This window comes from Nycticebus coucang, chromosome 1 (genome assembly GCF_027406575.1).
Source record: "Nycticebus coucang isolate mNycCou1 chromosome 1, mNycCou1.pri, whole genome shotgun sequence".
Lineage (NCBI taxonomy): Eukaryota > Metazoa > Chordata > Mammalia > Primates > Lorisidae > Nycticebus > Nycticebus coucang.
In genome coordinates this window covers 7,294,448-7,318,830 of record NC_069780.1, presented here as the reverse complement: position 1 = coordinate 7,318,830, position 24,383 = coordinate 7,294,448, and the positions used below count along the sequence as shown (strand labels likewise).

At 42.4% G+C, this 24,383-nt stretch overlaps 1 long non-coding RNA gene across 1 annotated transcript; it reads right to left on the bottom strand.

Annotated features, from left to right (window-relative positions):
• Positions 1-339: 339 nt before the first annotated feature.
• Positions 340-23,450, bottom strand: LOC128588128 (uncharacterized). Its single transcript, XR_008380718.1, has 3 exons — positions 23,313-23,450; positions 3,567-3,661; positions 340-490 (listed from the first exon to the last, which is right to left on the bottom strand). It is a non-coding gene; the product is annotated as an uncharacterized LOC128588128 (long non-coding RNA).
• Between the last annotated feature and the right edge of the window lie 933 nt (positions 23,451-24,383).

Genomic DNA, 24,383 nt, shown 5'->3' with positions numbered 1-24,383 from the left:
TTGGCTCATTTATTTAGATGACATATTGAGAACTACTTATCCAATTTACAAAGCAATTTCTTTGAAGAGCCATCTACATTCAGATTTGATTTTGTACTCTCACTAAGCAACACTGTGCTGTTTTCTGTCCTACCCTGTCACATCCCAGCTGTTTCTATAATGTTCTCTGCATATCAGTTATAACAGAGGAAGGAAGTGCGACCTTGAGGTAGAAAGACTGTGAGAACCCAGCGGTCCTGGAGTTACCTCTCTCTTTCTGGGTGTGCAAGTGAAGTCACCAGGCCTCTCAAAGCCTACAGTGTTCGGAGAGAAGAATAAATGGTCGGTTTACTTCACGTTAACAACATTTTTCATGCCTTTATTTTCTATATTAAGCCGTTGTGTATGAGAACTATCCAAAGCACGTTCTTGCCAGAGATAGGAGTCTGGAAGTTCTGATGTTTAGAGAACATGCTTCTGGAATCTTAGAACACTTGATTGGCACACACTGCTATAGAGAGAGGAGAGGTGATAAGGTGAGCTCATTTTTGCCTATCTACCTGACACTCATGACCAAACTGTCCCCATCCGATATGGACGTACAGTGAAGGCAGGCAGAGGGATCTGAGGGGTGGAATCTGATAAGGTTACTACCAAAGTAACCTTTAGCAAGAGTGCACGCAGCCCCTCTGAATGCCTCTTAAACCTTTAGGTTTCATCAAACTTTCTCCTAGACTTGAAGAAACTATGTACTTACCACTTTCACCCTGTCCACAGCCATCAAACCATTCATGTCCTCAGAGCAGAAGAGGCTGGATTATGCCCAAGAAGCTTTATTTATTTGTTTGTTTGTTTATTTATTTGGTTTTTTTTGGAGAGATGGTGATAGGTTGCTCAACATATCATGGTATTGAAACTATGTAACTGAAGGCATTAAATCATAGAAAATTAGGGGGCAGGGACCAATGAAGAAAGTGCAACTATGTTTTTGCACAGGATATATAGACCCAAACACTCTCATAGAGTTAATGGTCCAATTAAAACATTTGCTCATAAATTACATCTAGATTAAGTTATGAATTAATAAATGCTTTTATAACCACAAGTTATGCCAGGTATTTACCATTTACCTCATAAATAATCAACTGGCTCCACCAGAGCTGAAGACATTCGGACTTGATGGAAAAAAGGAGAGAGGTCTTGTAAAGCCCCTGGTTTAAAGAGAGAATTTCGGAAATTGACTCTGCTTGTGTGTGTGTGTGCGAGTACACGCTCTGAGTATAAATCACTAAATACATGACATGGAGAGGAAGCTGGGGTGGGATGAAGAGGCCTGGGATACGTTGGATGCAAGTAAACAGAAAGTTCATCAACCTTGAAAGATGAGTCTTTTTATTATTTTTATTATTATTATTATTATTTTGCAGTTTTTGGCCAGGGCCAGGTTTGAACCCGCCACGTCCAGTATATGGGGCTGGTGCCCTACTCCTTGAGCCACAGGCACCGTCCTTTTTTTTTTTTTTTCCTGAGACAGAGTCTCACTCTGTTGCCCAGGCTAGAGTACTGTGGCATTAGCCCAGCTCATAGCAATCTCCAAAGCCTAGACTCAAGTGATCCTCCTGCCTCAGCCTCTCCAGTAGCTGGGACTACAGGCACCTGCCACAGTGTCTGGCTAATTCTTCTATTTTCGGTAGAAACAGGATTTCACTTTCCCTAGGGTGGTCTTGAATTCCTGAGCTCAAGTGATCCTCCCAGAGTGCTACGATTACAGGCATGAGCTACCACACCTGGCCCCACGTATGTCAAGAAATTCCCTATATTATTTATTCTCTCAGGGAGTAAGTAGAAATCAGATCCCCCTCTTTAGATGTTAAGATTCAAAAGATAACGTGTTGACAAGTGTGTGAAGAGAAGGGAACCTTTGTACAGTGTTGGCGGGAATGTAAATTAGTACAGCCATTATGGGAAACAGTATGGAGGTTCCTCAAAACATTGAAAATAGAAGTACCATATGATTGAGCAATCCCACTCTCCTGGGAGTATAGCCAAAGGAAATGAAATCACTATCTTGAAGAGATATCTGCATTCCCACGGTCATTGCAGCATTATTCATAATAGCTGAGATAAAGGTAAATGTCCATTGACAAATGTGGACTATATGTGGGTGTGTATAAATATACATTAATAAACATGCACAGATGGAATAGTATTCAGGAAAGACAGAAATCCTGCCATTTGCAACTATTAATACACATGTGAACCTGGAGTACCTGATGCTGAGTGAAGTCAGCCAGTCGCAAAAAGACAAATACGTATATGACTTATACTGAGAGCTGAAAAGTCGAACTTCTGTGGGAGGCCGAGGTGGGTGGATTGCCTTAGCTCAGGAGTTAAGACCAGCTTGAGCAAGAGTAAGACCCACCTCTAAAAATAGCTGGGTGCCTGTAGTCCCAGCTACTCGGGAGGCTGAGGCAAGAGGATCGCTTGAGCCCAAGAGTTTGAGCTGTGAGCTGTGACACCACAGCACTCTACCAAGGGTGACAGAGTGAGACTGTCTCAAAACAAACAAATAAATAAATAAATAAATAATCAAATTTTGTGAAATAGAGAGTAGAAGGGTGGTTATCAGGGGGTAATGGAGGGAGGTGTTGGGCAAAGGATAGAAAAATTCAATTACGCAGGATGAATAAATTCTAGAGATCTAATGCACAGCATGGTTAATAGTAATTACTCATTAATGCATAGTATTCTTAAAATTTGGTAAGATTTTTTTTTTTTGAGTCTCAGTATGTGGCCCTCGGTAGAGTGCCCTGGCATCACAGCTCACAGCAACCTCCAAGTCTTGGGCTTAAGTGATTCTCTTGCCTCAGCCCCTCAAGCAGCTGGGACTACAGGCGCCTGCCACAACGCCTGTCTATTTTTTGGTTGTAGTTGTCATTGGCTGGGCTCAAACCCACCACCTTTGGTGTATGTAGCTGGCGCTCTAGCCGCTGAGCTACAGGCACTGAGCCAAATTTGGTAATATTTTAAATCTCAAGTGTTCTTAACCCTAAAATAAAAGGGTAATTATGTGAGATAATGAATAAGTCAATTAACTTTATGGTGGAAATCATTTTACATTTATGTGTATCAAATCATCAAATTGTATACCTTAAACATATGTACACTTTTTATTTGTTAGTTGTAACTCAATAAAGCTCAGGGAAAAAACAAAAGCTGCTCGTGGGTGAGGACGGCAGCAGCACCCTTGTTCCACAGTGGCAGGAGCAGATGGAGAGCTCCATTACCCCATCTACCATCCCACGGCAGGGCCAGATGGTAGACAGGTTAACGTCTCCATTTCCAAGCACGAGGATCTTATCTATTGAAAAAATTAGTTCCTTTCCATACTTTACCCCGCACTGTCCGAACTTTTTCCTTTCTGCGCCTCTAACTTGTCTCAGACAACTCACTGCTGTGGTTAGTCCTCAGGAATGGGTACAGGTATATTCACAAACGATAAGCGCATGACACTGGGGTCATCACTGAGGAGTGCATGGGTGCTGGGTTAGGGCATCAGGAAGAGGGGCAACAGGGTAGAAACTTACCAGTGGTCACCATGACAGCTTCTCCTCTCTTCCTGGGGTGTGGGAAGACATCGTCGCGCCTCCCTGGGAGTTAAACTGGGGCCACGTGATGAGCTCTAGCCAGAGAGGTGAAGACAGGAGTGATGTGGGTCATTTCCAGCTGAAGGCAACTGAGGGCAAGTGTGAGCTCTCTTTCTCTCTCTTCCTTGCTCCCATGCCCTGGAAAGTTGTTTTTTGTTTTCTGGGTTTTTTTTGTTTTTGAGACTGAGTCTCACTCTGTCACCCTGGATAGACTGCTGTGGCATCATAGCTCACAGCAACCTCAAACTCCTGGGCTCAAGTGATCCTTTTGCCTCAGTCTCCCAAGTAGCTGGAACTACAGAGACGCATCACAAGGCCCAGCTATTTTTAGAGACGGGTGTCTTCTACTTTCTCAGGCTGTGACCTCAAACTTGTGACCTCAAGTGAGCCACCTGCCTTGGCCTTGCAGAGTGCTGGGATTACAGGCGTGAGCCACCATGTCCAGCCCCTGAAAGCTTTATGTTCCACACAGAGTAGATGTTAAGATGAAAGCAACCTGAATCCCCCAGTTGCAGCTTGGAAGGGAGCTGCCCTGAAAAGCTGAGCACCCTGAAGCACGAGCGAGTTTAGAGAGATGTGAAGGTTTGTTTATCGTGCAGCGTGGCAGAGCCTCTGCTGAGGGACACAGGGAGGATGCAGAAAGAGACGGGAGGAGGGGCCTGGAGCCAGAGCTGCTTCCTCCACACTTCCTAGAACCACGGAGGGCCTGCATGCTGGAAAAGGGGGCATAAAAACCTTATGAAGGTTGGGTGGTGCCTATGGCTCAAAGAATTAAGGCATCAGCCCCATATGCTGGAGGTGGTGGGTTCAAACCCAGCCCCAGCCAAAAAAAAAAAAAAAAACCTTATGAAGGTGGACCTTGATATGTATGTTGCAGCTGTATGCCATGGTGTTGTCTTTTGCAATAAGAATGTATTTCATGTGTAATTTTAAAAATTTAAAAGTTAGGGTCAGTCAGAGTGGCTCATAGCTATAATCCCAGCACTTTAAGAGGCTAAGGAGGGAGGATTGCTTGAGGCCAGGAGCTCTAGACCAGACTGGGTGATATATTGAGACCTTGTTTTACAAAAAGAAAAAAAAATTAGCTGGTTGTAGCAGTGCACACATGAAGTTCCAGCTACTTGGGAGACTGAGGCAGGAGGATGGCTTGACCCCAGAAGTTCAAGCTTATGGTGAGCTATGATCACGCCACTTCACTCTAGCCTGGGTAACAAAATGAGACGCTCCCCCCACCCCACCCCCAAATTAAATTACGAAGAAAGCCTTCGGACAACTTTGAGAAGACTTCACAATGATGAATTCAAAAATTACTCCAAATGTTCCTCCATTTATAGAAAGATGTATTTGGCTTACTAAGTGCCCTTTTAAAAATGACTCAGTGAAACAGGGTAAACAAAGTAAATTACTGGACTGACATGATCTGATTCGCCCAAATGCTGGTTTCTGCTGCTGACAGACCCCAGGCCTCCCTCTGAGACACTGGCAGATTGACAGTGTGAATTCCAACCACTGGGTTAGTGGGTCAGCCTCAGCCTTCTGCTCCCTCCCTGTGATGAGCAGCAAGACCCAAAACTCCTTTGGAAAACCAGAATGGTTCATGTTGATAAACTGTATTTCCTCCAAGCAGCCTGAAATGCCATGTGGAAGGAGGCAGGATGCAAGACAAAATAAGATAGGACCTAATAACTAAGTGCTGCTGACTCATAAAAAAATGTAGGGCGGCCATTCTCATGGATAAGCCATGATGAACCAAGGAAGTTATTCTGCCTGCATTCCGCAGAGAGCAGCTCACTGGCTCTGTGGAAATGACCTTTTCTATTAGCTGTTGGTGTCTCTTGCAACTGAATAAGACAGTAACAAAACTGGCTTCAAAAACTCTGCTTCAGCAACCCTGGTGGCACCATGGGGTCTAGAGGCCATGCTGTGATCAAGTCTCCTCCATATTTACCACCAAACAGTGCAGACAGAGGCCCAGCTAGACAAGAGAACCTTAGGCTCCTCTCCCTACTCCTGTCCTACTCGTCCCAAAACCATGAAAGCCTTCCTATCAGTGAGTTATTCTCTGTCACGTGATTAACTGTTCACACTTGTGTAGGAATGAGTTTCTCTCAGTAAATGACCATAACCTGAGATTTCCCTTGAAAACCTTTTATCTCTAGTTGTGGAGCAACAGTCTGTTCAGCCCATTGAAGAACTTTCACCCTTCAACACTCACAATGCTTCAGGAGATGGAGGGCCTATGAAATCACACAAGGACTTTCAGTAGGTTGGCCCAGAAACTGAAGCTGATCCATTGGTTTTGAGCCTACTATTGTTGTTCCAAACCCCTTAAACCTAGAACTTAATTTGAAGCAGTCTTAGGTCGGTCTTTCCCCAGGTAACTGGCAGAAGAGTGGATAGTAGTGATGCTCAGTAGTAACCCCCAGGTCTCCAAACTCAGCAACATAAAACCATAGCTCTGCTCTTACACTCATGGATTCTGTGGGTCAAGAATTAGGGAGGAGTACTATACCAATGACTTGTCTCTGCTTCACGGTATCTGGGGAACATCCGAGAAGGCTTACAGACAGGGGTGAGAGGCAGTGGAAGCTGGGGTCATCTAAAAGTTGGCTCACCCATATGACCAGGATGTCAACTGAGGCTCTTGGGGGGAACACCTACATGGGACATCCATGTGGCTGCATGGGCTTTCTCACACCAGGGCTGGTTCCAAGTGCAAATTCTCCCAAGAGAATCAGGAAGAAACTGTATTGCCTTTATCTCCCAGGCTTGGAAGTCAAATATACTCATTCTGTCCTAGTCGTAGACCCTCCAGATCCAAGGAGTAGGTACATAGTCCCCATTCCTCAATGGCAGGAGTGTCAAGTCCTCCAAGAAGAGTACGTGGGGTAGAAAATACTGTTGTCACCATCTTTGGACCATACTATGCAGAAGCACACGCAGATTCTTTTTGGAAGATCCCATTTTCAACTCAGGCTTCAAAGTTTTTTCCCAGATAAAATTCCAAAGAATAGCAGCACGAGAATCACAAAATACAAAAAAATTATAAAGAGCCATAGAAACAACCAACAGAAGAATCAGACCCCAAAGCCTTCAAATGTTGGAATTATTTAACATAAAAAAGAAGCATGCTTAGTGCGTCTGCAATGCATGGTTGGCTTCTTTTGGTGAGGGCCTGTGCCAGCTTGTAGGCTGACAACTTGTATCTTCACATGGTAGGAAGAGAGTGCGATAGCTCTCTTGGAGCCCATGATGGCTCTACTCTCATGATCTAATCACCTCCCAAAGGCCCTGCCTCCTAATAACATTAGGGATCAGGATTTCAACACTAAATCTGGCCTTGGGGATTGGTGGGGGGATATACACATCCAGTCCATAACAGTGTAATGGATAAAATGATGGTTCAAAAACATGAACTGAAGGAAAAGACTATAAAAATGTCTAAGTGGATTTGAAATGAAATCAACTCGAATTTCTAAAGATGAAAAATATAAGCATTATAATTTAAAATTCAATAAACAAGCTAAACAGAAGATGAGCCACAGCTAAAGGAAAAAATCATGAATGGGAAGATCTGAGAAAAGTATGTAGAATGCAGAGTTCTGGTGATGGGAGATATGAAAGAGGTTAGATAATATGGAGGATGGAGGAAAGCTCTAATGTATACTTGTTCAGAATTCCAAAAGGGAGAAGAGTAAGCACAAATGAGGCAGAAGCAATATTTGAAGAAATAAGACCAGATTATTTTTATGAACCAAAAGAAAGACATCAGTCAAGAATTCTAGAATAATCCATGAATCCCAACCAGAATATAAAAGAAGAAATCCACATGTATTATAGTGAAACTGCTGCACTCCAGAATCAAAGAAAATATTTTTAAATCTATCCTTCTAAGGAGTGACAAGTAGGCTGACAGCAGACTTCTCAACAAATATATAAAATCCCTAAGGCTGCGAATAATGTCTGTGAAGATGTCGACCTAGAATTATATATCTGGCAAAAATGTCACTCAATAATGAGCATAAAACAAAGACATTTTCAGAAACAAGAAAAGGCTAAAGAGTTTATCACTAACAGGTCTCAACAGATGACATTCCAAGAGATTGAAAAAGGGAAGGTTATTTGAGACGGAAAGTTGTAAAATACAAGAATTATGATGAGCCAGGAAAGTAGGTAAATATTCTACTGACTACATAAAACAACAAATAATAACATCTTCCTGTATTAAATATACATAGAACAGTTTTTGCCTATAAGTGAGAGGAGAGGTAATGAGAGTAAAAGGGTTTCAAAGATAGGAGGAAGTTAAAGATAGCGCATGAGAAATTCCTAAAGCAACCACTAAAATAACAGAAATGGAATATAGATGGAATAAATGGAAGGAGAAAAGTTGCTCAAATAACCAAAAAAGCAGTCGTGACAGGAGAAAAAAGATTGTAAAACTACATTGATAACCTTTCTTTTTTTTTTCAGATGGAGTCTCACTCTGTTGATCTGGGCTGAGTGTCATGGTGTGATCCCAGCTCACGGCAACCTGAAACTCTTAGGCTCAAGCGATCCCCTTTCCTCAGCCTCCTGAGTAGCTGGGGCTACAGGCGCCCACCATAACTCCCAGCTATTTTTTCCTATTTTTAATAGAGGCAGGGTCTTAACTTTTGGTCAGGCTGATCTCCACCTCCTAAGCTCAAGGGATCCTCCGCCTTCAGCCTCCCAGAGTGCTAGGATTATAGTCATGAGACACTGTGCCTACCCCTAATAATGTGAGTAAACAGATAAAGTGCTCCATTAAAAAATTTTTTTAATGGGCCAGGCACATAGCCTGAGCAAGAGTGAGACCCTGTCTCTACTAAAAATAGAAAGAAAAAAAAATTAACCGGGTGTTGTGGTGGGTGCCTATAATCCCAGCTACTCGGGAGGCTGAGGCAAGGGGATCACTTGAGCCCAAGAGTTTGAGGTTGCTGTTGAGCTGTGGCTCCACGGCACTCTATTGAGGATGACAGAGTGAGACTCTGTCTCAAAGAAAAAAACAAAAAAGAAAAAAAATTAAAAAATGATCAGACTGGATAGCAAGGACAAAACCCAGCCTTGAGCATTTTACCCATGTGCTGGCTCTTCGCCTCCTGTGCCTGTCTCTCCTGAGCCCCTTTGCCCTTTAATTCCTCTGCACTGGGTTTGGCCAAAGGTGGAAGCGGACCAGGGTAGGAGGAGAAAGTAGGGTGTTTCCCCCCTGTTTTCCCTCTTGGCCGGCTGCTAACTTTCAGTAGCTGTGTCGTCTCTACTTAAGACCACAACTCCTGCCAGGGGCCCTCTCTCCCGTTCTTCCGGGTTTCCAGAGTATTCTCTCCTCTTTATACCCCAGACCTCTGAGGGCTCTGGGTATAAAGCCTTTTCCTACTTTTACTCCTGGCTGGACATTTTATCACCTTGTATTGGTTCCTCTAATGCTACCCACACTTCTCTAAAGAATTCCTTCTGTGATTAACGTCTTGAGTTAATTTCCTGCCAGGATCCTGACTCACAGCAGAAGACACACCTAAAGCATAAGGCTACTGAAAGGTTGAAAATGAAAGGACAAAGAATGTTAGACTTTGCAAATACCAACCAAAAGAAGACTGACATCACTATGATAAAGTAGACTGTAAGATTTAAAAAGATATATTAGAGGTAAAGGAGACGATATAATGATGGAAAATTCATTTTGCTGGTAACACCACGTATAACATAACTACGATAGCCTCAAACTACCTAAAGTAAAAACCATCGAGAGAATTAGATCTATCAAACTAATGGAGAGGAAGAAAGATAAGAATGATCTACAAATAACTAATTTGTTTTTTAAAAGTACACCGTATTTTTGGTTTTGGGGGGTTTTTTTTGAGACAGAGTCTCATTATGTCGCCCTCAGTGGAGTACTGTGGCGTCACAGCTCACAGCAACCTCCAACTCTTGGGCTTAAGCGATTCTCTTGCCTCAGCCTCCCAAGTAGCTGGGACTACAGGCGCCGGCCACAACGCCCGGCTATTTTTTGGTTGTAGTTGTCATTCATTGTTGTTTAGCAGGCCTGGGCTGGGTTCAGTCCCACCAGCTCTGGTGTATGTGGCTGGCTCTATGGCCGCTGAGATACAGGCACCGAGCCCACCATATATTTGAATTGCTTTGTAACAGCCCACTTACGTTCCCAGTTTTGTGTTTTCTTAGTGCAATGTTACCCTTAGCTGGCATTCACGTGAAAGGGTGTGGATTGGTAGCAGAGAAAGTCAAGTAGAAAGGGAGGGTGGCCAGAGGGAGGTAGTTATGGCTTAAAAATTACCCTTTCTAGAAATAAATATAACTAAGTGTTAATATTAATATATTGGCCTAAAAATACTAAAATTTCAAAAAGTGGACAGCAAAAGTAATTTATAAAAGAGAAGCTGCTGGGCACAGGAACTCACACCTGTAATCCCAGAACTCTGGGGGGCAGAGGCAGGAGGATCCCTTGAGCTCAGGAGTTCAAGACCGGCCTGAGCAAGAGCAAGATCTCCATCTCTACTAAAAATAGAAAAATTTCTGGGTGTGGTGGTGGGCACTTATAGTCCCAGCTGCTTTAGGAGGCTGAGGCAGGAGAATTACTTGAGCCCAGGAGTTTGGGGTGTTGTGAGCTACAATGACTCCATGACACTCTATGCATGGTGACAGAGTGAGACCCTGTCTCAAAATATTTAAAAAAAAATTGATATCTGGCATAGGGTTTATAGTAATTATTTTAAGACTCATTAAATGATAGAACATAAAGTGCTAAAAAGTCACTAGAATTTCAGAAATGCCTTAAAAATTAATATTATACTAATTAGAATAGTATCTATAAGAATCATAACATGTATCTGAGTCTGTGTACTTTTTTAATATGCAGATAATGTTTCGTGGGCCTGCAGCTCTAGAAATGTGAGCAGGAAGGGAGGGTCTCAAGGGACCATAGAAATTCAACCATCTTGAGCAACCACCCTGTTTTGCAGCTTCTCATTTTATAACTTGTTTTTCAAAACTCTATGAGGCCTGCAGGCACCCAGCCAGCTAAAACTAGCCCTTGACAGACTCTGCCACTTAGCTTACAGAGGTGAACTTTCATCACCATACATGAGACCCACGTGCTAGCATGATGACCCGTCACACCTAGAACCACTCCCCTGCACCTCATATGCCAGAAGTGGCAGGTTCAAACCCAGCCCCGGCCAAAAACTGCAAAAAATAAAAAATAAAATAAAAAACTAAAACTATATGCCGCTTTCCCTGGGGGAGACACTGCTTCAGAGAATACTCTTGGTGTTCTCCTTGTTAGAAGCAGGAACACTCCTACTACCCGAGACCTGTGTTTGTTACTGGCCAGCTGAACAAACCCAATTTTTCAGATAACAGAAATCTCCTGCACAGTGTCAAAGCCTTTGGGGAGTTCCTAGTACCTTTGCATAGGCACAATTACCTTCACAATTTGCCTGTGTTACTGTTCCAGCCTCGTGGAATTTCTCCATGTTCTTCCCATTCTAACCAAATCAAAACAACCTGGAAAATTCCTTCACATCTTTGAAGACCCTATTCAAATTCAACTTTCTCACAAGAATTAAAATCTAGATTCACCTAAGTTTTTCCTGAACACCTGATCTAGTGCTATGGTTTGTTCAAAACTCCTGCTGAAACTTAATTCCCAACGTGGCAGCACTGAGAGGTGGGGCCTTTAATAAAAGAAGGTGATTAGGTCAAGAGCCCTCCTGGATCAGAGAATTGATGGATGAGTGTGGCATCACAGGGGTGGCATTAGTGATTTAGAAGAGGCCTGAGCTCGCTCACTCGGCCCCTCACCCGGCGCCAGCTCAGGACTCTGCAGAGAGGCCCCATTAGCAACAAGGCCCTCATCAGATTCAGCCCCTCGACCTTAGGCCTCTCAGCCTCTATAACTGTGAAAACTAAACTCCTTTTCTTTATAAATTACCCACTTTGAGGTGTCTTATTACCAGCAACAGAAAATGGACTAAGATACAAGATGATTCTCTCTATCTTCCACACTCCCACTGAAGAGTATGTATAGAATGTGTGCAGATTCCTTTTACCGAGGGAGGGACACATAATTATGGAATGCCAGGCGTGCTCTAACTACTTCACACTCATCTAATTCTGCTAAGGACCTTAATAAATAGGTACTATTATTATCTCCATTTTGCAAATGTAGAGACAGAAACTGAGAGAGGTTATGTAATTCTCATTCCAGGGCTATTACCGAACAAGGCTAGAAAATGTACTAAGATCAAGGCAAATCCAAAACTCGTGGGCTAAATAATCTTCCCGTGTTATCACTTATCAGAGTATATTGTAATATTTTACTTTACATATCTGCTGCTCTTGGATTAAACTCTTTTAAGTTCAGAGGCATAAAAATTAGCCAGGTGATCACTTGTCTATTTTCTGTCTCTGTTCATTTGCCCATTCTCAACTTTTTCCCTTCTATCTAATCATAATTATACAGTACAGTTATCCCTTGACATTCATGGGGGATTGGTTCCAGGACTCCAAAGTATACCCAAATCTGTGCATACTCAGGTCCCATAGTTGGACAATAGAAACCACTTATATGATAAGAAGTCGGCCCTCTTTGTACATGGGTTTCAGTATATCCCAAGAATACTATATTTGGGATTTGCATTTGGTTGAAAACATCGATGTATAAGTGGACCCGCACAGTCCAAATCCATGTTGTTTAAGGGTCACCTGTGTATCTTTAATCAGTTCCACAGATCATGTGCATTATGGCTTATTTCACTTCACATACTATCCTCCAGGTTCATCCATGTTGTCACAAATGACAGTATTTCTAAATAGTATTGTTTATACACTAAATAATATTAAATTACATAAAATTAAATAATAGTGTTGAATACTAAATGTATTCCACTGTGTGAATATGAGGTCTGACAGTGAAGCTGCTGAGCTTGCCACTGAGCCCTCAGGTTGGCAGCGCTGCTCAAACAGCTTGGTAAGGTGTCACAACTTCGGTATATCCGTGTCTCACAGCTATGGTCATATCAACGTGTGGCATTGTCTTGCTGAGTGGCGTTCGTTATTGTTGCTGCCTGTTTTTGTGTGAGGTCTCAAGAATGTCAGAGTTTGAATTAGAGCAACAAACATTCAATTTCTTGCTAAGCTTGGCAAGAGTTGAAGTGAAATCAGGGACACGTTAGTCCAACTTTATGGGAATGATGCCGTGAAGATACAGCAGTGTACAGAGGGATTAAATGTTTTTCTGAAGGAAGAGAAAGCGTCACTGATGAAGAAAGGTCAAGGCAGTCAGTAAGGAGTAGAAATGATGAAAACATTACAAAAAGTCATCAAATGGTACATTAAAATCATCAGCTGACTATGGGAAATGTAGCAGACCAAGTAAAAATCAATAGAGAAACAGGAAAATCTTAACTGAAAATCTTACCATGAGAAAGACGTGTGTAAAAATGGTCCTGAAGGAGCTCACAGATGAACAAAAACAAAGGAGAGTCGAGGTTTGCCAAGACCTTTCGGAGAGGCAAGACAATGTTTTGGGCCATGTTATCACTGGTGATGGTCCAATACGACCCTGAGCAAGCAGCCAAGACCACAGTGAAGTCCGCCAATTCTCCAAGACCAAAAGAGCCCCGTCAGTCCGAATCAAGAGTCAAAACAATGTTGCTGACCTTTTTAGACATCAGGGGTATTACTCATTTGGAATTTGTAACAACAGGACTAAAAGCCAACCAAGTTTAACTAGTTGAAAGTGCTGAAAAGGGCTCTGCGCCTATGGCTCAAGCGGCTAAGGTGCCAGCCACATACACCTGAGCTGGCAGGTTTGAATTCAGCCTGGGCTACCAAACAACGACAGCTGCACCCCTCCCCCCCCCCCCCCCAAAAAAAATATATATATATAGCCAGGCGTTGTGGCTGGCATCTGTAGGCCCAGCTACTTGGGAGGTGGAGGCAGGAGAATCGCTTGAGCCCAGGAGTTGGAGGTTGCTGTGAGCTGTGATACCAAGGTACTCTACCCAGGGCGACAGCTTGAGGCTCTGTCTCAAAAATAATAAAAAAGGAGCTGAAAAGACTGAGTGAAAAAGATAAAAACAACCTAAACTGCTCCCAGTATCAAAACAGAGGTTTTCCATTTCCTCCTTAACTAACACCGTCGGAGAAATATGTTACTAAATGTTAATAAATGGAGAGCAGACTTGGGCCTTCACTGACACTGGTCCCCTCTCTGTGTTCTCAGCCCCACCACCTTAAACTTCCCCCTTCCCCAGGGTAACAAAACCAACCATTCAAATGGTGAGGGTGTCTAACCAACCTATGAGTCTCATAAGTCTCAACCTTGAAATTATAACCCAGGCCACTTACTGGTCTTCATTTCTTTTTGCTTATTTCTTTGACTCTCATACACCTTATAAATCGAGATTTTTTTTTTTCTGATTTATAATGCATGGATTTCCTTCTCCCAAAAGGGAGAAATGTTTCTGAATATGGAACACAAAGGCATAGGGATTCAAACTCAACCCAGAGACATTGAGAAGTATTACTATATAAATTCAGTGAAACATTTCAGAACCAAGGGATATTAACAACTCATTAAAGACACTACCAGATTATTCACAGTCATAATCCACAGACCTTGGAAAAATAATTTCAGCCACTTCCATTGAAGTTGAAGTAAAGCCATCTAAATCTTTACCTAATACATATTAAGCCCATACCCCCTAAAACTAGGTACAATCAAGGGAATAAAGCCCATAATTCAGAATTCTATAAAAAGGGGCCTAATTATCCTTTTGAACTAGTTCCTGCAATATACCAATCTGTCCGGTCACGAAACCAAATGGAAAGGGTGGTGTTTTGTACAAAATATGAGAGCAAAGCACAGTATGGTAATTCCAAGACATTCTGTGGTGCCTGAGTCCCATACCTGCTTATCAGCAGTACCCACAGTGAGTAGGGCCTTTGCTATTGTTGATCCAGGCAGTGCTTTTTTAGCATTCTGGTGGATAAAGACAGTTAATACCTATACACTTTCGCCTGGATTGTCATGCCCCAAAGACACACTGAGAGTCCAACTTACTTTTCCTAAATGTTGAAATCTGACCTTGCTGGTCTGGACTTGTCAGGGGTTACACTCTGATACGAGCTGGATCTAGATAACCTCCTTCTCTGTTCCCCAAACTTCCTGGCTTCTAGACATGACAGTCTATATACTTCCTAAAGCGATCAGTCCTACAGAGAAATAAGACTTCTAAAGAAAAACTTCAATTCTGCCAAAGCCAAGTAAAATACCTGGCACATTTAATTTCCAAAGAAAAGCTGCTAATAAATCTGGACAGAATCAAGGGATTCTGCATTCTGGCCTTCCCTAAACCTTCTACTAAAAAATAACTCCAAGACTTTCTAGGTCTGGCCAAGTATTGTCAGAATTGGATACCCAATTTTTCTTTTCTTTTTTTTTTTTTTAATCCAATTTTTCTTTAATGGCTCAGCCTCAATATGTCCTGCTAAAGACAGCTAAACCAAATCCTCTTGTGTAGACCCTGGAAGGACTATCAGCTATGCACAGCATTAAAGATAGTCTTATGATTGCTCCCATCCTGGGCACCCTAATTACAGCCTCCTTTTTTTTTTTTTTTTTTTTGTGGTTTTTGGCCGGGGGTAGGTTTGAACCTGCCACCTCCGGCATATGGGACCGGCGCCCTACTCCTTGAGCCACAGGTGCCGCCCCTACAGCCTCCTTTTTCACCTTGTTTTTATATGAAGATAAGGAAAATCCTCTGGGTGTCCTAACTGAAAACAATGAGGACCATAAAGACCTGCAGGCTACTGCAGCTCACTCAGTGGAAACGCTGCTAAATTCTCCCCACAGCCAGATTTTTCTTTAGCACACCCACTTCATATGAAGTCCTCCTGTGCCTTCCCCTCACATTACCATTTCTTGTTGCAAAAACCTTAACACTGCTGCTCTCACCGTCCAGCAACGCATCCCGTGACTCACAGTCTTGACTGATCCACTTCTTAAACCCATACTGGACCTACAAGAGACCCCTATAGACAATGCTGATGTGATCTTGTCTTATTTACAGATGGCTCAGATCTTAGGGCTGATATGGGAAAATACCATGTAGGTTAAGCTATTTTCTGCTTTGCTGAAATCACTGAAGACAGCCCTCTTCCAGAAATAAAATCAGCTCAGCAAGCAGAACTGATTGCCCTAACTGAAACATGTCTGTTGGCAGAAAATAAAACTGCAAACGTCTACACTGATAGCAGACACACATTTGGAGCAGCTTGTGATTTGGAGCAACGTGGAGTTTCGACCTCCTCAGAGCAACCCATCAAGAACGGCCAGCAAATCTTAGAGTCTATGCAAAGCCTGAATCATTGACTGTTATAAAAATTCATGGATATTCTAAACATCTCCATATAGGGGCAATCATTTCACTGGTATTGTGGCAAAAAATATGGCACTAAAGGACATTTCCTGCCTGAGCCCCATCCATGGAATGTCTCTGCAAGTACACACACCATTTAGAACCCTGTTGAAAGAGCACAAGAAAAGGTTCCCCAAAAGGAACCAAACCTTTGGAAAAGCCAGGAAGGGGTATTCTCCACTGACACATGTTATGGTATGGACAAAATGATTGAACAATCCTTCCCCCAGGACATCAGGTACCTTTTGATAACACAGTATGTTCATGAGTTAACTCATTGGAATCCAGATAAAATGACAACATGGGGAAAATGATGTCATTGGAAACCATCCCCTAAAGTTAGTTGCTCAAATGTCTGTTTCATTGCACTATTTACCCCAGACCCAACCCTGGGATCTGCTCCATGAATCTCAGAGACATTTTTCTTTACCATGAGAGCCTGGTGAGATATGGCAACTGGATTTTGTCTCACTGCTGTCATATCTAAGATATAAGTGTGTTTTAGTTATGAACTACATGTTTCTGTGTTGGATTAAAGCATTCCCATGCCACAGAGACACCACCCAGGTTATATGAAAAGTTTTACTAGAACAGATCAGTCCTTCTTGGGGCCTTCCTTCTGAGGTCCATGGTGACCTAGGTATGCATTTTACTGCCTATTATTGCCAAGTAATTTGATCTATTTGCATCATATAGCCAATATTTCATCATTTCCACTGTGCATCCCCATTCCTTGAGGTTGGTGGAGCTAACCAATGACATAATCAAAACCCAACTTGCAAAACTAACTCGAGCTTTTGATATTATATGGGCCAAGGCTCTTCCACTGGTGTCTCTCAGCCTAAGATCTATCCTCTTTGGAAAACCTAACTTTTTCCTTTTGAAACAATAAGCAGGGAGACCCAGGTGTCTGGATGAAAGGATATATAAACCAACATTATTAAAGGGAAAAATCCTTTACTATTGCCAAAGACTTATTACACTTCTTTCTAAAACTGATAAATTAGTCAAAGATTCTTTTTATAGCCTGCTCCCAGGAGATGAAGATCAGCTGAGTCGTGAACTACAACCTGAAGATTTTGTGTACTGGGGACATTTCCCCAAATAAAGGATTCCTTTCAAGCTTGATGGAAGAGACCATGTCATGCACTTCTAACCAATCCTTGCACAGCTAAAGTTAAAGGTTTAGATTTATGGATTCATGTTTTTCATTTAAAAAAGGTAAATATGGCTGAGAGGGAGGCTGAGGGAGGAGCATCGCTTGAAACAAGGAGTTTGAGCCACCTGAGTAAGAGTGAGACCCAATTTCTACTAAAAATAGAAGAATTAGATGGTGTGGTCGTGTGCACCTGCAGTCCCAGCTACTGGGGAGGCTGAAGCAGCAATTTATCTGAGTCCAGGAGTTTGAGGTTACAGTGAGCTACAATAACACCACTGCACTATGCCTGTGGAAACAGAACTGTGAGGTAATTTTTTCCGTTTTTAGTAGAGATGGATCTTGCTCTTGCTCGGAGCTGGTCTGGAACTCCTCACGTCAAGCAATGCTCCCACTTCGGCTCTCAGAGTGGTAGGATTGTAAGAACCACCTTTTCTGGCCATGATTTGTGTTTCTACCTGTTTGAAATCAGCAACAGAAACTGAAGTCATGCTTGCCTAATGACTAGAGTCGACTCAACGTATGACTAAAGCAATATAATTTAAGGCCTAACTGACTTCAAGCCTGTCCCTAGGTTGCCACTGGCCCTATAACTTCACCAGTCCCAGCTATCTCCTATCCCTCAGTGGGGACATTACTCTCTGGGAATGAGCCTTCCTAGTACAGAGGGATTCCAAAATAATTCATCGATCATCAGTGCTTTTGATCAAAAGGAGGGAGATGAGAATAAAATTGGACAAATAAATATTAACTAAATTACAATGGCCACAGGAGAATGGGCCCGAGACCACAATTACTCCCCTAAAATTCCTGGTCACCTCTTGCTTATGTAAAGAATCCCAGGAACTGGGTTAATCACAGTCTGATAATTTCTGTTCTGAGAAATGCTGTAGCCTCTAGCCAGTCATCCATTAGCTTATTTCTGCTGGCCAGTGGTATTTCTATACGACCTGGCTGAGGCTGCCTTGCTACGCCTGCCTCCTCATCTGGCCCTTACAGCCAACTCAGAGCATCTTCCAAACTTAGTTTGGAAGTGTTCCCTGTGTTACAGTCCTCGCATTTGGCTTAATTGAATTCTTTACCTACATACATTTGCCATTATTATTTCTTGCAGGTCAGCAGATAAATTCAGGGTTTCTGGCCTGAGCAACTGAAGAATAGAGTTGCCATTTCCTGAATTGAAGGAGACTTTAGGGAGAAAATACAGTAGAACCTCCACAGTTGACCACCTGCCTACACTGACTCCCTTTTTAAGTTGACTTAATTTTTATAGACCAGAAATGGCCTCATGTCAACCACCTCCATATGCTGACCAATTTGTTATAGTTCCTTGGGTGGACAATTTACAGAAGTTCTACTATAGTACAAATGGAAGGATATGGAGTAACTCAGAGAACATAACAAAAAGTAGAAATTAAGGAGTGAGCAAGTTTTTGCTTCTAGCCTGCTGAGAGCTCCAGATTCAGAAGTTGGAAATGATGAAAGAACTCCTAAAGGGAAAATGAACTCAAAGCTTTTCACCAAAAGGACAAGGCCAGCGATCAGCTCCCTGTGTGAAAGTGGAAACAAAACCAAACGGCTGGCTGCTGGCTGGGCTGCCAGAGCACTTAGCAAGCTTCAGGCATAAAGGAAAAGAGGGGTGCTGCCAATCGGATGACAGGATGACCCTTAAACAAAGAAGTCTGAAGCTGAGAAATAAACCCTGCTCTATAGGAAGGCTACCACACACTCGGGTTTCTGTTTTGGAAGACAGATCATATTACTCCATTGGAAACCAATTTTAAAAGTGATAGTGGCAAATATATGGGTACTGTCCAAAAGGGACTTGGCAGGAATTGCCACTATATTTGGAAATTTTTGTTTGAAAGCCTTGAATTTAACTTTACAACACTATGCTAAAATCCAAGCGCACAGATAAACACAACCCCACCCAGTGTAGCTTAGGGTTATTATGGTTTAAATAGTCCATCTGTGTGTGCTCAAATTGGCAATTAAATAATAAAGTTACAAGTCATGTTACAGCTGGGAAACCCAAGCAGGAACCTTTCCAGGAAGCAGAGGGCAACGGTGTTGTCTAATGACAGGTTCTGGAGAAGGCCTCCACCAGGGCTGCAGTCCCAAGGGTCCTCCAGGGACATACGGACTTAGCTAGAGAAGGGGTACAAACTCAATGGAGAATGCAGCCTCACCTCAGACATGCCGTTGTCCGTAAGCACCATGGCAGGACTGAGAACTTGATCTTGGCACAGGGACAAGCAGGCATCAATAGCAGTTGAAAAAGGGAAAGTTTGTGATCGAGCTGCAGGGCCTCAGGGCTTGGTCGACTCAGTTGTTCCCTAACATCCTGGCTGAGTGACATTCTTTATAAAGTAAGAACGATTTTTCTCTTCCCCATTTGGAGTTAGAAAGTTTTGTGTCTAAAATAAACATGATTCATGTCCCAAGAAAGCTTGGTTCTAGAGAACTCTGTATCCTTGGCTGACTCACACCTCCCCCACCCCTTAGAATCTGATTTCTGATTCTCAACCCTGAGGTGAAAATTCTACCCTTCAATTTCTGGGTCTAGGAAGACCTGGACCCTCGGTTCGTTGAGAGGAACCAGTCTTTTGGACAGAAATTAGGCAGCTTTTGACCCAAGAGTTTGTTTGAACTCCAATTACCAAAAAAGTGTGAAAATCCTATGTTTTCCATCCTCCTCCATTTGCGATCTCTGGAAGTCCCCTAAATTTACTGAACAATATTTTCCTAAGGTTATAAAATCAGGTTTACTTTTTCCCCTAACTCAGCGATGTTTTAATACGTAAATATGAATTCCATAGAGATTTTGCTTGTGCGTTACAGTTTAGGCTGTCAAATTAGTTCAGTATTTTAATTTAGTAAACTCTATTAATTGATTTATTTTCTATTGTAAGTTAATATGTGGGTCATCTCTTCATATATGTGTGTTTCAATAAGTTAATGTGATAAAATCATTAATTCACTCAAAAAAGTATTCTTGACTCAAAGTTTATTTACACTATTATTAAATCTGTGTGTGTGTTAAATTACATTTTTGGAAGGCTATTGTTTTGGACCAAGTTCCTACATGAGCTCCAACAAACCAGACCAAACCAGAATGAAATCGCTCAGGCTAGATGCCACATAATCAAATTAAAACAGGCCAGTTTTTTGAAAGATAGGAGATTACAGAAACCAAAAGCTTCTGGGCCAGGTTACCTGAGTCAGAATGGTAGGGAAGTCTCCTGTGTTTCAACTGTGTAAGGAAAGTAACTTTGTAAAAACCTGATTCCCTTTTTATTCCTTGATTCTGCTTCCCTCAGCCCTTTTTTAGCTATAAAGCTTGCCCCTCTGTTCAGCTCATGGAAGCACCTTTCTAATTTTAGGTGAAATGTTACCCATTCATTAATTACTAATATAAGCCAATTAAATCATGAAAATGAATTTGCTAGGACTGTAATCCCAGCACTCTGGGAGGCTGAGGCAGGTGAATCACCTGAGTTCACGAGTTGGAGACCAACCTGAGCAAGAAGAGCTAGACCCCATCTACTAAAAATAAAAAAATTAGCTGGATGTGGTGGCAGGCACCTGTAGTCCTAGCTACTTGAGAGGCTAAGCAGGAGGGTTGCTTGAAGTCAGGAGTTTGAGTTTGCTGTAAACTAGGCTGACACCACTGCACTCTAGCCTGGGCAACAAAGTAAGACTTTGTCTCAAAAGAAAAAAAAAAGAGTGTGTTGAAATTCTTTTTTTTCCTGACAAATACCATAAGCATGTTAAGAAACATGCAGAATATGTTATAGAATGCAACAATTGTAGTATTTGGAGTAATTTCTAAGAACGAATCTCCTTTTTATCTTAAGCTGCATTTAGTATTCATATGTTTCTTATTTTGTGGCATAGAAAAACAGTATTCACTGGGCATTTTTTTCTCCCAAATGATGAAAATGTACTGAAATATTATGAAATCCACAACTTTTAAGGCTTCTGATTTTCCTTCCCTGTATCGGCTTATTCTTTCCGGTTATAAAGAAACCTCACGCCTATAATCTTAAGTAAGTAAGACTATGTGTAGTAACTTCATGACACATTCCACTTAGACTTTGTATATACAATTTGTATTTCTTCTTTCACACAGTGACAATTGAAATTTCACGTAAATGGACCGATGTACCAGAGAGAGAGAGAGAGAATATTGTTAACATCTTTTAATTGCCCCAAGCTCTTAGTTTATCTTGAAATGTATTCAGACATCCTAGGGCTGTATACTACAAGGCAGATTCCAAGGCCTCACCTCATAACCTCTCTTTCAGTAGGTCTAGGGTGGACCCAGGAATCTGTATTTTAATAACATTGTCATGTTATCTTTATGCCCAAATTTAAGAGGCACTTTTTTATTTTTAAGAGACAAAGAGTCTCACTGTGTGGCCCTTGGTAGAGTGCCATGGCGTCACAGCTCACAGCAACCTTCAGCTCTTGGGCTTAGGCGATTCTCTTGCCTCAGCCTCCAGACTAGCTGGGACTACAGGTGCCCGCCACAATGCCTGGCTATTTTTTTGTTGTAGTTTGGCTGGGGCTGGGTCCTGTCACCCTTAGTATATGGGGCCAGCGCCCTACTCACTGAGCCACAGGTACCACCCTTAAGAGGTACTTTTTAAAAAGATATCTGTTGTGGGCCTGGCGAAGTGGCTCACGCCTATAATCCTAGCACTCTGGAGCTCAAGTTGGATGGATTGCCTGAGCTCACGAGTTCAAGACCAGCTTGAGCCAGAGTGAGACTTCATCTCTAAAAATAGCCTGGTGTTGTGACTGGTGCCTGTCGTTCCAGCGACTTGGGAGGCTGAGGCAAGAGAATCCCTTGAGCCCAGAGTTTGAGGTTGCTGAGAGCTGCGATGCCACATATCTGTTATGTTTTATTTCTAATGAGTCAATTTCACACCTAATTTTATCTTGATAATTTTATATTCTTTTCTCTTTAAAAGTCTCCTAAGTTATATAAGCTTCAAGCACCACAAAACCTCAATCTACTCCTGCTGTAGATAAAGTTGTAATCTATATTTTTGTATTTCTAAATGATATTTACTTGTTGGCTCCATGCCCATAGCACAGTAGTTACAGCATCAGTCACATACACCGAGGCTGGCAGGTTCGAACTCAGCCGGGGCCTGCTAAACAACAATGACAACTGCAACAAAAAATAGCCAGGCACTGTGGTAGGTGCCTGTAGTCCCAGTTACTTGGGAGGCTGAGGCAAGAAAATTTCTTAAGCCTAGGAGTTTGAGGTTGCTGTGAGCTGTGATGCCATAGCACTCTACTGAGGGCCACATAGTGAGACTCTGTCTCAAAAAAAAAAAAAAGATACCTACTTGTGATTCAATAAGATGTGATGGAAAACACAGAAGACTTCCAAAGGAAATGTGAAGCAGCTGTGTCCAAAATAAGACAGAAACCAGAGGTCTGGACGCAGCGTATCTCCAGACCCTGACACCTGCACAGAAGGTCTGCAGCCCCCACTCCTGGAGCGTGAATGTGAGAGTAAGAGGCAGCTGATTACCTGGTCATAAGAACAACTGGCTTGTGGTGCCCTTTGGTACCAAACAAGGTATTTTTGTAACTGACCAGATGTTTAACTCACATACTACTATTCCAGGACTGACTACAATCATCCCAAATTTGGAATAAGGTTAAAAATACGAAAAAGATTATGTCTGTATTAGGTATATCAACCATCTGGCTCCCACCTCCAATGCTTTGTAAAAGAATCTGCCTTCTGTGTGTAGCCCCCACGGTCACGCTAGTCTCAGGTGACCCCAACATCGTGGTCACAACTGATGGAACTAGGGATAGACACCTGATTTAGAATAAGTCAATTAAATGTTCTATTTTGAGAATTTAAACTAAGATAAAGACACAGAGGCTGTTTATGTTGCACAGAGAAGCTCTGAGGCGCTGGTGCATTGGGACAAACATGATGCCAACCAAAGCCTTGGGGAAGTGAAATGTATGGGGAAGCAAACCTCAAAAACGTCGGACAAATCAGAAAGAATGGACTAGAAGAGACGGAACAAATGGACATACCCGGGAAAGCAGAGCTGGGAGATCATCCGATGGCAGAAAGGGCAGCTGTCGGATGACTGCTTCCTATGACACAGGATTCTACGCTCTGAAATTGGGTGCTCTGATGTGCCCGGAATCCCTTCTCCAAGTGCCCTTCCTGCCTACACCCGGAGTGCTGAGTTGGGGAAGTTTTTGTTCCCGTCAGCAGAGATTCCTAGTTAAGACAATTGTGCCCTTACCAGTCCCCGATTTCGGAGCAGTGAAGGAAGGAAGCACACATCCTGTGGAACACGCTCGAGGCTGCAGGGCTTCCTGTGGAATCCAAGTAGACAGTTCAAGCTCAGAAGGTGGAATCAAAGCAACAGTAGGCTGAGGCTGAACAAGCCTCGAGGGTGATGAGGCCCCCACAGAAAGATGCCCTGGCTACATGAAGCAGCGGGTCTCAACCTGTGGGTCGTGAACCCTTTGGGGGTTGAACGACCCTTTCACAGGGGTCGCCTAAATACATCCTGCATATCAGATTTTTACATTACAATTCATAACAGTAGCAAAATTACAGTTATGAAGTAGCAACAAAAATAATTTTATGGTTGGGGTCACCACAATATAAGGAATGTATTAAAGGGTCGCGGCATTAAGAAGGTTGAGAACCACTGACGTAGAGTAATGTGAAGGGCAATCAGAAATTAAAAATTATTGTTAATAATATGGAGATTGCATTCAGCTTCCTTGTCTAGCTGGTGTTAGTTAGATCTTTAGTATGTTAGAGTGTCAACGCAGGTTACACATTTTGGAGGGACACTCAACACAGGGATACCAATAGCATAGAGATCAGATTAAAAAGTCTTTCTTTTTTATCTACTATGTCCATACCTTTGCTCTAAATACTAATAGAAATTTCACAGGAACTAGGATGGAAGAGCTGCACCAAAGCACCAAATGCTACCTCATTGCTTTTTAAAAAATTACTGTGAAGGCTCAGCACCCGTAGCTCAGTGGTTAGGGTGCTGGCACATGCACTGGGGTTGGTGGGTTTGAACCAGGCCTGGGCCTGCCAAACAACAATGACAATAACAACAAAAAAAAAAAAAG